We start from the raw sequence: 13790 nt of genomic DNA on the forward strand, positions 1-13790 counted from the left end.
AAACTGACATCAAGGACATAACTACGGGGTTTGAGATCAATATTTCGAATAATATTTAAACATTTTATTGATAATTACAATGGCATTAAATTAAGACCAAATGCCATTAAGAGTCCGGCCTAATCAAGAAGGAAATAAGATCTATATGGAGACGAAAAGTCTACAAAATTTAAGTGTCAACTTCACCATACATTTTGCCCACAGTAATAGTTTGATTTGAACTATTCTGGCTTATGGGATATTTTGTATGGCAATATGCATTTAAGATATAATATCGTATAATCAAAATTTATTTCCGAATTTTATAGCAATTAGCTTTTTTTGAAATGGTCTGCTTTTTTACACTTTGTCTTGCCAATGACAGCAAACGCAATAACCGTGATGTTTGCTGATATGTAGTATTTTTCACTCAATTTCGTTGTTTTCAGTCTGGTGCCAATTTGGCGTTTGTAATTTATAATTCGTGAAAGAAATGGGCTTATTTAAATATAGACGTATACTGGGATGTTCCGTACAGAGCACATATGTCAAATCCATAATCTCATGCAAATTATATTTTTAGCGCACACTGTATCAAATTTTGTTTGTATACTAAAAAAATGCTATCATAAGCATAAATATTCCTGGGATATATTCCTGTACTGTTTCGGGGAGGAATACTTTCCTAGCTTTTTTTTCTTTATTTTAAAGAAGCCGCATCTTTGTCTCGTAATCAATACCATCATCCTTAAGGTAAGGTCAAAATCTTTAGAAGTAAACTTTTTTTGTGTGAAGGTAGAGAGTGTTCCCTAATGAGGAACTTTGTACATCCAGAGAAGGAATCACGTCAAACATGTTTCACGAGTAAGATTTTGTGTCAACCATGTTATTTTCTCGGAAATTCTGTATCTGATTTCGGCAATCATTTTATGTCTGTCGAGAAAAAAAATTTTTGACGACAGAAAAGTTCCGTCTCGCCTATCCAAAAATAACATTTTGCTCTTGAAACATGCTTGAGGTGATCCTATTTCTTCTCTGCATATACTTCATTTTACGATATAACATATAAAGCCGGAAAGAGCATCTATGCCATGCCCGATTTTATAACAAGTTTAGTTAATTCTTGTATTATTTCTCCATTTCATTGAAATACGCAAGCAACGTAGTGAATGATATTAAACATAAATTCAGTACTTGAGTTCTTAATATTTTGGTGGAGTGCGGGACTTCTCCCATACTTAACTCTTTTAGTATGGAGCGTACACCAAGATAAGGAATGTGATCACCTCCTAGAGCAAAGCGTTATTTTTTAACGGTGGCATGTAAAATGTTTGTCGCACCCATGTTATTTTCTCGGTCATTATGTATCTGATATCCACCACAATTTTATGTTTTTGCGACAAAATTTTTGTTTTCCCCATTCAAAAATGACATTTTGTTCTAGGCGGTGATCATATGCCTTCTCTGATTGTAGAGGATAGTTATCACGGTTGCCACGCAAGGCAAAAATAATCTTCCAAAATTGGGAGAACATTTTACCAAACAAAAAATTTTGCAAAATTTTATTTCCATAGAAAATTTTGTCAAAATTTTATTTCTATGTAAAATTTTTTCAAAATTTTATCTCTATAAAAATTGTTTCCAAATTTTATTTCTATAGAAACTTTTATCGAAATTACATTTCTATAGAAAATTTTGCAAAATTTTATTTAAATAGAAAATTTATGAAGTATCTCTTTGCAAAAACTACCAAAATAACAAGAATTCTACCAATCTACTTAATAGTAAAAAATTTTCCGTTTTTATGTTTAGCTGATAATTGTGCAAACAGCAAGTACTATATCGCAAGCTGTAAAACCATCAGCAAGTTGTATAGAACCGCCGGATTTGGCTAGTTTAAAATAAATAAAATTAGTCTCTTTCCCTCATTTGATTTCATATCCATTAAGAAAATTGGCTGAAAATATTTCAATAATTTAATATTTGATGTAGAATCTCATTGCATATAAAAATCAAGAAGATATTATGTGAAAACTACCCTAATGCAAGTATATTTGTAGAATTATACTATAATGACAATCTGCCGCACCTAGTTACATACTTCCTTCCTTATTTGAATGAGAATCTCAGTAAATTTTCTCACAGAACCAAGTGTTTTGTTTTAATGTTTTATGCACTGAAAAAAATATTGTCGTGAGGTCAAAGATCTCATGTCTTTGAAATACGAATGGAAATTTTGCTTAGCATAGAAGACGAATTTCTCTAATATAAAGATTTTCTTCTTGTCCAAAGTCGATAAACTTTTCAATGAAGTCGTATTGTCGTGAAATTGTCTTTAAATTTGTTGTCTTTTTGCATCTTGACTACAAAGCAAAAGATCGTTCAAATATTGGACATTTTTTTCAACACTTTATTTTAAAGAAGTTTTTCACTTGAAACATAGCATAATTTCTACTGGAAGTCGAGAATTTGGAAAATAAAGTTGTCGTTAACTCGTTTTTAAAGGACTTTGATAGCATAACATATGAAGAAAAAAAGCTGAAAAAGCGAAAAAATTAAAAATTTGCTGCCTCGAAGCAAGTACACAAAACCCAAATATATTCTCCGCTTCTTTGGCTCGGAATCAATACCAAATTTTTTTTCAGTGTGGTTGACATCGCGTGTTTTGATCGTGTTATTTGGATGTAAAATGACAGTTTTGATTTTAATTGGCAACATGTCATTGAATTTATACGGCTAATCTTAATTGCCAGTGATTTAATAAAATTGCATCTATCAATAGCAAGTTAAAATTGAATTCTGAAAAAGCTTAATTGGGCGGCCATAAATGGATAATGTTGTAGATTCGCAATGATTAATAAACAAAAATGATTTAATTTCGAAAAAAGAGTTGTTATTGAATGAACAAAGTGTCAAACACTATATTCCGAACAGTTTTTTATACCCTCCAGCATAGGATGGGGGTATATTAACTTTGCCATTCCATTTGTAACACATCGAAATATTGTTCTAAGACACCATAAAGTATATATTCTGGGTCGTGGTGAAATTCTGAGTCGATCTAAGCATGTCCGTCGATCTGTTGAAATCACGCTAAAAAAAAAAAAAAAAAAAATTAAAATTTGCTTCCTAGAAGCAAGTACACAAACCCTAAATTTAAAAGAGAATTGTGTCTTAAAAGTATCCTTACATGTATTCTCCGCTTCTTTGGCTCGGAATCAATACCAAATTTTTTAAAGTAAAGACAAAATCTTTGGAACCGAGTATGCTTTTTTTCAGTGTATAGAACATTTTGATAAAATTTTATTTCTATAGAAACTTTTGTTAAAATTTCATTTCTATAGAAAATTTTGCCAAAACTTTATTTCTATAGAAAATTTTGTCAGGGTACATAAGCTTCGGCCTGGCCGAACTTGCGGCCGTATATACTTGTTTATTAATACATTAAAAAAAAAAAGATTTTTTTGTTTTCTATTTTGTACTATATGCGGTGTTTTTCATAACATATAAGTCAGAGTTTCCGAGTCGATAAATAATTTTTACTTGGCAAACATTTTGTAAACCTATCATTAAAGAAAAGTAAATGTTATGGAAATTTTCTTTAAAATGGATTTTTGTTTCATTTTTCGCCTTGTAAGTGAAAACATTGAAAAATAAAAATCTTTTTTTTTATTGAAACATGGTATAATATGGAATAAAATTAAAAATCAATTAACCTTAAAATTTTTCATTCAAGCCTGAAAAATCATACAATGAAAAAAATAATATGAAATATTATACAACCTAAAGTTAAGGACACCTAATTTACACAAAATTAAGGAAAATTCCTTTACCATATTGAAATTATAATTAAAAAAAGTTTATAATATTTGCTCCAAAAATCCTTTTCAATACATTTGGGATTAAAAACCTGGAAATGTACTTTCCTTTCCCAGCAAAAAAATTTGGAAGTTCTTCCAAAGGCACAACTTTAAAAGCACTTCCAGAAGATGATGGTCTTTATTTTAACTACCCAGGAAGTTCTTTTAATTCAATTTTTATAACGTGGTTTTTTCATACTTTTAATGGGTAATTTTAACTTTTTTTGTTTCAAATAGGTTAAAAACAGAGTAAGAATTCATAAAATGGTACAAATCATTTAACTTTTGCCGGAAAAAATGCTAAATCCATTCTGAAAAAAATTGAGAATTTTTGAAAATATTTGAGGTCAAACGTTTCCGACAAGCGTTAGAATCCATTAAAAATTATAAAAAAGTATAAAAATTATTTATTTGAGAAAATATCACAGAATTTTTTAATTTACATCCAAAACATTGAATTCGGATCACACTTAAAGAAGTGATGCAAATTCAGTGCAACGGCTGTTGAAATGGAGTACTTCCGTCCTATGACAAGCCCATGTTAAATTCATCGCTTCTGCGTCAATTTTGCACCACTTCCGGATCCAAAAAGAACATTTTCATTACTTTTTTGGCGACGCTTTTTTTGCTGGGTTGTTAAAGACACGTGTTTTTGAATTAGGGAAATTTTCCTGACTAAAGAAAAATGTTTTTGATTTAAAGAAATTGTCTTTAAATTTAATGATATATTGAATTTATAGATTTAAGATAAAAACGCTTCAAATATAGGCTATGATTTAGTTTGGGTATTTTGTATCTTTGGGATCTGTATCTTTGAGATCTGTATCATAATTTTAGTTTTATTAGATTTAAAGCTAGATATATCCAGAAAGCAATTTGCTTGGATCCAAATAGTTTGGCCTTGCCTTAAGGATTTTGGTATTGATTCCGAGCCAAAGATGTGACTTCTTTAAAATAAAGACATTTTTCAAGGACCTCTATAGCTTTAAATCTAGAATTAATAAATTTAAAACTAGGATACATTGAATTTTCAATCTATTTTTGCAATATATTAATAAAGCTATTTATGTATAAACAAATGCCATTAAATATCCAAATTATCACAGATACGTCAAAGTAAAAACATTTTCTTAGTTCCAAACAAGTAAGGAAAGTCTAAAGTCGGGCGGGCCGACTATATTATACCCTGCAACACTTTGTAGATCTAAATTTTCGATACCATATCACATCCGTCAAATGTGTTGGGTGCTATATATAAAGGTTTGTCCCAAATACATACATACATTTAAATATCACTCGATCTGGACAGAAATTGATAGACTTCTACAAAATCTATAGACTCAAAATTTAAGTCGGCTAATGCACTAGGGCGGAACACAATGTTAGTAAAACATGTGGGAAACATTTAAATCTGAAGCAATTTTAAGGAAACTTCGCAAAAGTTTATTTATGATTTATCGCTCGATATATATGTGTTAGAAGTTTAGGAAAATTGGAGTCATTTTTACAACTTTTCGACTAAGCAGTGGCGATTTTACAAGAACAATTTTGGTATTTTGACCATTTTTGACGAAATCAAAAAACATGTATATGGGAGCTATATCTAAATCAGAACCGATTTCAATCAAATTTGGCACGCATAGCTACAATACTAATTATAATCCCTGTGCAAAATTTCAACTAAATCGGAGTTAAAAATTGGCCTCTGTGGTCATATGAGTGTAAATCGGGCGAAAGATATATCTAAATCTGAACCGGTTTCAACCAAATTTGGCACGCATAGCTACAATGCTAATTCTACTGCCTGTGCAAAATTTCAATTAAATTGGACTAAAAGATTGGCCACTGTGGTCATATGAGTGTAAATCGGGCGAACGATATATATGGGAGCTATATCTAAATCTGAACCGATTTAAATCAAATTTGGCACACTTGACTATAGTACTAATTGTACTTCTAGTGCGAAATTTCAACAAAATTGGGGTAAAACTCTGGCTTCAGGGGCCGTATAAGTCCATTTCGGGCGAAATATATGGGAGTTATATCTAAATCTGAACCGATTTCTTCCAAAATCATTAGGGTTCTATTCTGAGCCAAAACACATACATGTGCCAAATTTGAAGTCGATTGGACTAAAACTGCGACCTAGACTTTTATTACAAAAATGTGTTCACGGACAGACGGACATGGTTATATCGACTCAGGAGCCCACCCTGAGCATTTTTGCCAAAGACACCATGTGTCTATCTCGTCTCCTTCTGGGTGTTGCAAACACCTTATAATATCCTGTTCCACAGTGTGGCGCAGGGTATAAAAAAACTTTAAATCAAAGATGCAAATCCTTAAAACAAGTCCTAGCCTATATTTGAAGCGTTTTTACCTTAAATCTAACGATTTAATATATCAGATTTCTTAAAACTAAAAACAAAATTTCTTTCCTCTAATTCCTTAAAGTTTTGCCTTACTTCAAAGACCTGCGACTCTAACAGGGGGACACAACTTTCCAAAATTTGTGTTCTAAATTTAATGAAAGAAATTATTGCAGCAAAATTTGTAAACTTTTAATCAAAAATGTATTTCTTTAGTTTAAGGAGATTTTATTAAATTATATACGTACTTATAAAACTATAATAATAACTTTGAATTTGCATTTTGTTCGCCAATCGAAATTCGAAAATCGAATAGCAAAATAAAGAAGAAAAAGGAAAAATTGACTTATTTCAAAGACAAACGCCATTAATGAAGAGACGCAAAATTTAAAGATTCGTGTCCCACGATATAACAGGTTGGCTGATAAGTCCCCGGTCTAACAAAGAAAAGCACTTTTTTTTTGTCAAAACTCGTTTTTATTATTCAACATATGTAGTTCCCTTCAAGAGCGATACAACGACCTTCCAATTTTTTGATACCATTTTGGTAGTACTCCTTCGGTTTTGCCTCAAAATAGGTCTCAGTTTCGGCGATCACCTCTTCATTGCAGCCTAATTTTTCCCTGCGAGCATCCTTTTGAAGTCTGAGAACAAGAAAAAGTCGCTGGGGGCCAGATCTGGAGAATACGGTGGGTGGGGAAGCAATTCGAAGCCCAATTCATGAATTTTTGCCATTGTTCTCAATGACTTGTGGCATGGTGCGTTGTCTTGGTGGAACAACACTCTATTCTTCTTTATATGGGGCCGTTTTGCTGCGATTTCGACCTTCAAACGCTCCAATAACGCCATATAATAGTCACTGTTGATGGTTTTTCGCTTCTCATCCCAAAAAAACAGAAGCCATTACTTTGCCAGTGGACTTTTGAGTCTTTCCACGCTTTGGAGACGGTTCACCGGTCACTGTCCACTTAGATGACTGTCGATTGGACTCAGGAATGTAGTGATGGAGCCATATTTCATTCATTGTCACATTTCGACGGAAAAACTCGGGTGTATTACGAGTTAACAGCTTCAAACACCGCTCAGAATCATCAACACGTTGTTGTTTTTGGTCGAATGTGAGCTCGCGCGGCACCCATTTTGCGTCCACTGCGTTCACCGTCCTCCGTGCTCATTTCACCACGCTTGAATTTTGCATACCAATCAATTATTGTTGATTTCCTTGGGGCAGAGTCCGGAAACTCATTATCAAGCCAAGTTTTTGCTTCCACCGTATTTTTTCCCTTCAGAAAACAGCATTTTATCAAAACACGAAATTCCTTTTTTTAAATTTTTTTCACAATAGCAAAAGTTGCTTCACAAAAGACGCTCTAACTCACAAACTAATTGACTTACAGACGTCAAATTTTGACACGAATCATTTGAAGTTCGGTACTATACCCAGCAAAAAAAGCGTCGCCAAAAAAGCAATGAAAATGTTCTTTTTGGATCCGGAAGTGGTGCAAAATTGACGCAGAAGCGATGAATTTAACATGGGCTTGTCATAGGACGGAAGTCCTCCATTTCAACAGCCGTTGCACTGAATTTGCATCACTTCTTTAGATGGGATCCAAATTCTATGTTTTGGATGTAAATTAAAAAATTCTGTGATATTTTGGCAAATAAATAATTTTTATAATTTTTTATAATTTTTAATGGATTTTAACGCTTGGTGGAACCGTTTGACCTCAAATATTTTCAAAAAAACACAATTTTTTTAGATTGGATTTAGCATTTTTTTCGACAAAATTTAAATGATTTCTTTAACTTCTTTGAAACAAAAAAAGTTAAAATTACCCATTAAAAGTATGAACAAACCAAGTTATAAAAAATTGAATTAAAAGAACTTCCTGGGTAGTTAAAATAAAGAACATCATTGAAAGTGCATCTTCTGGAAGTGCTTTTAAAGTTGTGCCTTTGGAAGAACTTCAAAATTTTTTTGCTGGGTATAAAAATAATATGCATTTAATACTAGCGACGCCATCTATGTGTCAGACCGAGGACTTATCAGCCAACCTGTTATGTTATTAATGCAGTAAATTGTGCGTCGTACATGTTTATGTTTCAAACGGCAATTTTTCCACTTCAACGGAACTACTGACGAACTTTTTACTAAGAAAAGGTTATGTGATCGTATGCATTTCGTATAAATTTCCGTAATACCTCATACACATTAGGCTCGAAATCTGTGAATAGTGGATTTGAAATCCCTTATTTATAAGGCAAACGACAGTTGAAATCTACACGGTTGAAAAATACTGTCTTTCATATGTTTGGCTATAAACATTATATGTTTGGAACACAAATTTTTAAACACAATATTTTTGAGTGCAAGCATATAATGTTCATAAACTAGCATAACATGTTTGGGACATATATGTTAATATGTTAGAACATATTATGTTTGGGACATAAAATGTTAGTAAATATAATATGCTTGGATGCAAACATATATTAATTTAGAAATAGCCTATAAACATATATGTGTTTAGTAGCTTGGAGCGCTATTTAACAGGGAGCGATATTGAATTAAGTTGGTGGTTGTTGCTTGTTATTACAAAATTAACATTTTATTTTTCCTTGGGCAATTGATCAGCTACTTCTTTGATCCTTACAAACTGTGTGGTCCGTTGTTCGAATCCCCGTCCGGCAAAAGGTAAAATTAAAATAAAAAAAATCATACAATTGAATAATTTCTTCTACAATGTTTGTATTACAGAAAAAGGTGCTAAGAACTAAAAAATCTCGTGGAAGTGAGAAAGATGTGGGGGAATATACAATTGGGCAGAAACAAAATTTTGAGCATTCAGGTCGAAAACCTATGTTGTTAGCACCTATATTACCTGTTTATTTTCATAATTCATTATGATTGTAAATATATAAATAAATAAATAAAATTTTGAGCACAATATTGTTTGGGAGAATTTTTTTTAAGCATATAATATTTTTGGGTGCAAAATGCTTCCAAACATATTATATGTTCACATAATAACATATTGTTTTTTGGAAGACATTATTGAATTTGGATGCAAAAATACAAAATGTTTGGAACTTAGACTACCCAAACATATATTGTTTAGACCAATATGCTTTCAAACATATTATATATTGGAAGAGATCAAACATATAAATGTTTGGGCAATACCCAAAAATGTATATGCTTGAAGCAAAATATGTTTGGGAGTATATGTTACAGAAGCGATTTTTTGTGAGCGTGTAGTTAAAGCGGATTTTGGAAGTGTAATGTGAATGAGGTATAAAATATTTTATTACAATTTCGTCGTTTTAATGAAGAATTCATAAAAAATAGTTAACAAAGAGAAAATTGTCTAATACACTGTTAGAAAAATATGTTTTTCATATGTTTCGATATAAACAAAATGTGTTTCGGGCACAATTTTTAAACACAATATATTTAAGTGCAAACATGTAATGTTCTCAAACTAACACTAAATGTTTGGAACACATATGTTAATATGTTAGAATATATTATGTTTGGGGCATGCATGTTTCATAAAAATTATATGTGTGAATGTAAACATATATAAATTTACAAATTTCGATTAAACATATATATGTTGTGATATTTTATTCAGAGAGCGAAAGAGAGAGAGTATAGAGAAAGAAATAGAGATAAAAACCGGGAGGTTTGACGAAAGATATCAAATTAACACAGCGAGAGAATCGAAAGAGAGCAATTTCTGTGAAACCGCTTATATGTTGTTTCGGAAACTGCTTTATGATAAGGCCAAAAATTTTATACGCTTAAGTCTAAATATTATTTAATTTAAGTCTAAATATTATTTAATTTGTGTATATTATAAAATTACTTATGTATGTTTATACTCGACCCCACGTTCTTCCTTTGTTAGAGTTTTTGAATTCCTTCCAAAATATCAAACTTTTATACCAAAACCAGTTTTTTATTACAAAATTGTTATTTTTGCAATAAAAAAATAATATTTTATCCAAAAGCTCAGTCCATTTCGTTTATATCAAGCACTGTTTCTGACTGTAAATCTTTAATAACCCACATTTCGAAGTTTCATTATAAAAATTTAATATAGTATAAATATAAATGCGTAAATTAAAAAAAAAAACAATTGGTGTTTGGTCGGAGCAGGGATTGAACCCACGACCCTTTGCATGTACGGCAGACATGCTAACCACTGCTCCACGTTGCCAACACATGTATGTTTCTGTTAAATAATGTTATGTTTGCATGGGCTCGTGGTCGCTGCAAACTATGCTATATAAATGTAACTTATAACGATAATTGTCTTCTGGTGACTATAACAGCTACGTAGCTCAGTGGTAGTGTGTTGGCTTACAAACTGTATGGTCCTCGGTTCGATTCTCCGTCCAGGCGAAAGGTAAAATTTAAAAAAATTATAAAATTGAATAATTTCTTCAACATTATTTGTATTACAGAAAAAGGTGCTAAGAACTAAAAAATTTCGTGGAAGTGAAAATTATGTGAGGGAATGAGCACAATCTTCTTTGGGGAAAATTCTTCCAAGCATATAATATTTTTGGGCTCAAAATGATTCCAAAAATAGAATATGTTCACATAAAACAAACATATTAATGTTTCGGCAGTATCCAATAATATATAATATATGTGCTTCCTGCAAAATATGTTTGGAACATATGTTAGAGAGGCGATTTTTTTTGAGGGTGTACTAAATCCAGCAACTCAAGAAGAATTTGAACGAAAGTATCTATGTGTTTGCAGATTTGATGAAACACGCATAGATGTCCTTAATGAAATATTACATCTACAGTCTTCCGAAAATCTTCCGGATCGATTCGTAAGTTTGATAAAAATCTGTTCTCATAGAAAACTCTCTTCTCTGTCTTCATAGTTTGATAATTTGAATATCCGAATTGCCTATACGATAATAATCGGATATTTATCTTGTCTTCTCTAGACTTTGAAAATTCAGAAGAATGAAAAAAAACTCATTTTAAATAAAATGTTACAAACAATGTATGGGAACATTTCTTCCTCTGTCATAGAAGATCTTTCGCTATATTTGATCATCTATTTTTAGTCATTTGCAATAAACAAAGTCATTAATTATAGAAATGATTTGCTAAATCGATAAATGAAATATTTTTAAATTCTTACACAAAAGCATCCTCGACACAAGCAAACATTTCGAAGTGTGTTTTGTGTTTTTGCTCTTGATGTGTGAAAATAAATTCGTTTTTATTGTTATTAAGTATTATTGGTTGAGAATGTTTGGTTGTTAAATAAAATGATTTCATCCAAAATATGGTCGAATAAAAAAAAAAATCGTTTATATAAGGCTGTGGATAAACAGACAGATTGACGCTGTTGTGACATGTGCTTCGGTTTCATTAAATTCCATTTCTTATACACTAACAACACTATACGGTCAGTGTATAATACCATTGATGTGTGCGAAATCGGACCTAGCAGAAAGATGGGTTGCTATAATTTACAATTTGATTAACGCAAAATTAGCTCCTCATTAAATTATGGCTTGGCTAATGTATAGGGGGATCAAATGGCAAAAAGTGAATCATTTTAATGCTATATTGGAATTGGACACCTTTTCTTTGCAATAATTTATTCGAACTTCTAAATCTTATAATTTTCCTGTTTCAAAGTTTCTTGCTAGACTGTAATCAAAGAATGCTACAACAAATGGTAGAACACTATACGGTTTTGTCCTCCGACATTTTCCATTTGCATAAAAGAGTATTTAGGGATTAAGAGGCAGCTTTGTGATTTTTCTTTACGTTTCGTAAAGTCGGCAGAGAACTGAACTGGGTGACGCCGACGCAAACTTCTTAGCCTAACACAAAAAGGGCGGTATAAACAGAAAAAGGTTAAGTGTTTTGGAAACTTCCATCTCTGTTATGAACACATGTTAAATTTTGTTTCGATCTGGCAACTCCTTCCTATAGAAACAGGTGTTCCTCAATTTTTTACAATGGAAAATTTAGAAATGCGTGCTGTCATTAAATATTTACATAAAAAAGGTTTATCGGGACAAGAAATTCATAATGATAGGGTGAAAGTGCTCCTTCATATGCAACAGTAAAAAAATGGGTTGCTGAATTTAAACGTGGTCGTACAAGCATTGAAGATGAACCACGTAGTGGACGTCCAAAAACAGCAACAACAACAGAAATTGTAGCCAAGGTGCATGATATGGTATTAACCCTCTAATGCCCAAGCCCGCTTTTAGGCGGGCTTCCTTTAATAAGAAAGCTTTTAGTAAAACACACCTTAAGACAACAAAACTGGGCAAAATAAAAAGAAAACTTATTTGAAACTATTCAAGAAGCTTTGCTGCATATATATAATTTTACGGTATAAATTTTTCTTGCTTAGTTCTCTTGCTTTTGTGTCGTTAACATTGAAAATTTAATCAGCTGGCAAAAAAATTGGGGCATTAGAGGGTTAAATGATAGACGAATAAAAGTGCGTGAAATTGCTAATATCATGGGCATCTCAAATGATCCAGTCCATTTAATTTTGCATGAAGAACTACAGATGAAAAAGCTTTCTGCAAAATGGGTGCCGCATTTGTTAACAGTCGATCAAAAACGCATAAGAATGGACATTTCTCAAGCTTGTTTGGATCGTTTTAAGCGAAACAAAATGGTTTTTAAAAGTCGTTTCATAACTGTTGATGAGACATGGATCCTCCACTACACTCCAGAGACGAAAGAACAATCCAAACAATGGACTGAAGCTGGAGCAAGTGCTCCAAAGAAGGCAAAAACAATTTAATCGGTTATGGCAACGGTTTTTTGGGACTTCAAAGGTATTTTATTGATTGACTATCTGCAAAAGGGTAAAACAATAAATTCAAAGTACTATTGCAACCTTTTGGATCAATTCGAGAAAAAAGTCCTGGCTTAACATACAACACAAAAAAATAATTTTTCATCAAGACAACACACCAGCGCACAAGAGTGCTTTAACAATGGCTAAAATCAACGAATTAAAGTACGAGTTGCTTGAGTACCCACCTTATTCTCCTGATTTAGCTCCCAGTGACTTCTACTTGTTCCCAAATCTAAAAAAAATTCCTTGCTGGCAAGCATTTTACCTCAAATGAAGATGCAATTACAGTTGTAAACCACTATTTTGAAGACCTTGAGGAAAACTATTTTAATCAAGGGATAGAATTGCTAAGAAAGCGTTGGACTAAGTGTATTGAAGTTTCAGGAGATTATATTGAAAAATAAAAATATTTTTGAAAAACTAACTATTCTCTTTCATTGATAGGCTAAGAAGTTTCCGAACCGCCCTCGTATTGGAGATAAGTGCCGACAAAAACTGCATGATATTAGAGAAATTTTCCTCATGACTGCAGTTTCGCTTCACAGTTTCATTCTCTTGTGTTTTTATTCTCTCTGAAGAGAAGTTCACCAATCTAAAGCAACTGGCTGCCACTATAATCAGCCAATTAACTCTTTAGTGAAATCAGATGCAGTATTACTTCTTAATTGAAATTAAATTCACCATTTATTTATTTCAATATTGATTAATTATTCTAAT

General features: G+C 31.9%; 1 protein-coding gene across 6 annotated transcripts in view; it reads right to left on the reverse strand.

Annotated features, from left to right (window-relative positions):
* The window catches only part of Pka-C3 (Protein kinase, cAMP-dependent, catalytic subunit 3), a 172177-nt gene that overhangs the window by 33870 nt on the left and 124517 nt on the right, over nucleotides 1–13790 (reverse strand). The window lies entirely within an intron of this gene.

This window comes from Haematobia irritans, chromosome 4 (assembly GCF_050003625.1).
Source record: "Haematobia irritans isolate KBUSLIRL chromosome 4, ASM5000362v1, whole genome shotgun sequence".
Lineage (NCBI taxonomy): Eukaryota > Metazoa > Arthropoda > Insecta > Diptera > Muscidae > Haematobia > Haematobia irritans.